The following is a 3071-nucleotide window of genomic DNA, read 5'->3' as shown; positions in this document are numbered from 1 at the left end:
GGGTTCCAATACAGATCCCTGAGGCATCTTTTTACACCTCCCAGGAGTGTTTTCAGTGGCAAACCAGATCCTGTGATTGGAAGAGGACTACCTTACCTTCAGGAAAAGGGTTAAAACCTTTCTTTTTCAACATATATGGGAAGAGTATTTTAGATGATTGTTAGCTGTTTATAATAGCCTTTGGATTTTGGTTTTATTTTAGGTCATATTTATTTTGTATTTTCATGCTTTATGTTTTTTTGTGAGTTATGGTGTTTTTTGCTTGAAACAAGCATGTTAGCCCCATTGGATGTGGAAAATATGACACTGGTGAGAGAATTCCTTATTCTGGGACTTTCTGATAATCCCCAGCTGCAGGTTCCCCTCTTCCTGGTCTTCCTGCTCATCTACCTATATCATACTGCTGGGGAACCTTGTGATTTTCACAGTGACCTGTGCTGACCCCCGCCTGCACACCCCTATGTACTTCTTCTCAGTAACTTGTCACTCATAGACATCTGTTGCACCTCCATCATTATCCCAAAACTGCTGAGGATCTTTCTCACAGGGGATAAGAGCATTTCTTATGTGGGGTGCATTGTGCAGCTCTATTTCTTCATGGACCTTGGTGGTACTGAAGACATCCTCCTCACTGCATGGCTTATGACCGCTATGCTACTTTTCTGCAAGCACTTCCACTATTCCCTCATTGTAGGCTCTCTACTGTCTGAGATGATCACAGCTTCTGTCACCCACCTTTCATTCTATGAATCTATTGTGGTTGATCATTTCTTCTGTGACCTCATGCCATTGTTAAAGCTTTCCTGCACTGACACGGTCAGCACACAAAGCTTAGTGTTTGTTATAAGTGCATTGATGGTGGTGCCTGCCTTCTTTGTGACTCTTGTATCTATACTAACATAGTCTCAACCATCCTGAGGATCCGCTCTGCAGAGAGGAAGCGTAAGTCCTTCTCCACCTGCTCCTCTCACCTCACCGTTGTCTCTGTGTATTATTTGTCAATGTTTTGTTTGTATCTGAGACCTGCCTCGACATACTCCCAGGAGCAGGGTAAAATCCTATCTGTGGTTTTCATGACTCTGATCCACATGTTGAACCCCATCATTTACAGTCTGAGGAACAAGGAGGTAAAGAACGCAGTTAGGAGGGTCATAGGGAAGTAGCTTCTGGGACAGATGGTAAATCACAGTAGCTGTTATTATAGAAAATTCCAATTTCTAGTGGGGTTCAAGATTATTCTCCCTTTAAAACAGAAAAGGTAGATCCCTGGTTTGATCCCTGTGTTTGGTCTTTTATTCTTCAGCTCAGCTGGGGTTTGTGGATGAGGCAGAAGAATTCACAGCCCCCTGGAGGAGAGAGTTGTGGTCATTGCTCTCCAAATCCAGTGGCTGGATTTGGAGCTCATGATTGCAGGGTTCTGGAAGCTTCACTGGTACATGGACCCAACCCAGGACTGCAATAACATTGGGGAGGAAGAGACTTGTGCATTAAGAATTGTGAGTAAAGACTAAGGGAAAGAGCCTCATTCTTTTATAGTGTGTGAGACTTGGGTTAAACTGGAAGAGGATCTGGGAGTCTTGTTCCTGTCCTTTGTGGTGAGGGAAGGCTAAAAATTTCAAAGAAATAAGCATATTTATGGTTGTTTTGAATGAAGAACGGTAGTCTGGGAATTGTATACCTTGATAATCCTGGCAAATGGTGACATTGGGACAATTATTTAACTTTTACGCAAAGGCTGAGTGAGTGTGTACTATACGCCACAGGCCGTTCCAAGTACTACATTTCGAGGTAAAAATTTTACTTTTGTCTGTTATTTCCCATGAATTCTGATTATTCATAGTTGCTGGCTAGGAAAATCCAGAAATAAAGTGAAGACTTTGGTTATTTGAAAATGGTGGGTCTTTATTTTTTTATCCCAATTCTGGGGCCCAGAGTTCATAGAGGGGAGAAGGGAGAATGTCCCTCCTGTCCAGTAAACAGAAGACTGGTGTCTTAACCCCTGCGACTCTGTTCTGGTCCACTTCACCACCTACATGAGCAGCTGACCTGAACCCACTAAATACATTTAGGAGAAGGACCTTTCTAGCAGTCGTGAAAGCCCTCCCACCATTTATGTAACTTAGATGGGGTTACACATTATTTACCAAACAATCTGTCCACTGCAGATATCAACATACCAGGCCAATGTAGGGGGTGTTCAATAATTTGAGACCCTGCTGAGCACATATCTGATCATTTGTGGAGTGAGTGAGGTAAATGCACTCGTACATGTAAAAGTTCCTGTATCCCTCTAGGAGATGTTTAAACTCATTCCAGGAACCTAATATTGTATAACTACATCATGAGTTATTTCTCCCTGGTATGCATCACGTTGCACTTAATCCACATTACATTTCATCTGCAGGAGGACCTTGTGAGACTGGAAAATCATTAGGTTCCACCCAGAAAAGAGATCTAGGCATCATAGTAGATAATACAATGAAATTGTCAGCTCAGTGTGCTGCGGCAGTCAAAAAAAGCAAACAGAATGTTAGGAATTATTAGGAAGGGAATGGTGAATAAAATGGATAATGTCATAATGCCTCTGTATTGCTCCATGGTGAGACCGCACCTTGAATATTGTATACAACTCTGGTTTGATGCATCCCAAAAAGATATAGTTGGAGAAGGTTCAGAGAAGGGCAACCAAAATGATAATGGGATGGAACAGCTCCCCAGTTAGCATGTAGCACATTTAAAATTAATCAGAGAAAAATATTTTTCATTCAATGCACAATTAAACTTTGGAATTTGTTGCCAAGCATGTGGTTAGTGGCAGTTAGTGTAGCTGGGTTTTAAAAAGGTTTGGATAAGTTCTTGGAGGAGAAGTCCATTACCTGCTATTAATCATGTTGACTTAGAAAATAGCTACTGCTATTACTAGCAACAGTAGCATGAGATCTACTTAGTGTTTGGGTACTTGCCAGGTACTTGTGGCCTGGATTGGCCTCTGTTAGAAACAGGATGCTGGGCTTTATGGACCCTTGGTGTGACCCAGTATGGCATGTTCTTTTCTTTCTTATGTTTTCAGC

This window comes from Rhinatrema bivittatum, unplaced genomic scaffold (genome assembly GCF_901001135.1).
Source record: "Rhinatrema bivittatum unplaced genomic scaffold, aRhiBiv1.1, whole genome shotgun sequence".
In the NCBI taxonomy this organism is placed as follows: domain Eukaryota; kingdom Metazoa; phylum Chordata; class Amphibia; order Gymnophiona; family Rhinatrematidae; genus Rhinatrema; species Rhinatrema bivittatum.
Note: the sequence above shows the minus strand (reverse complement) of the source record.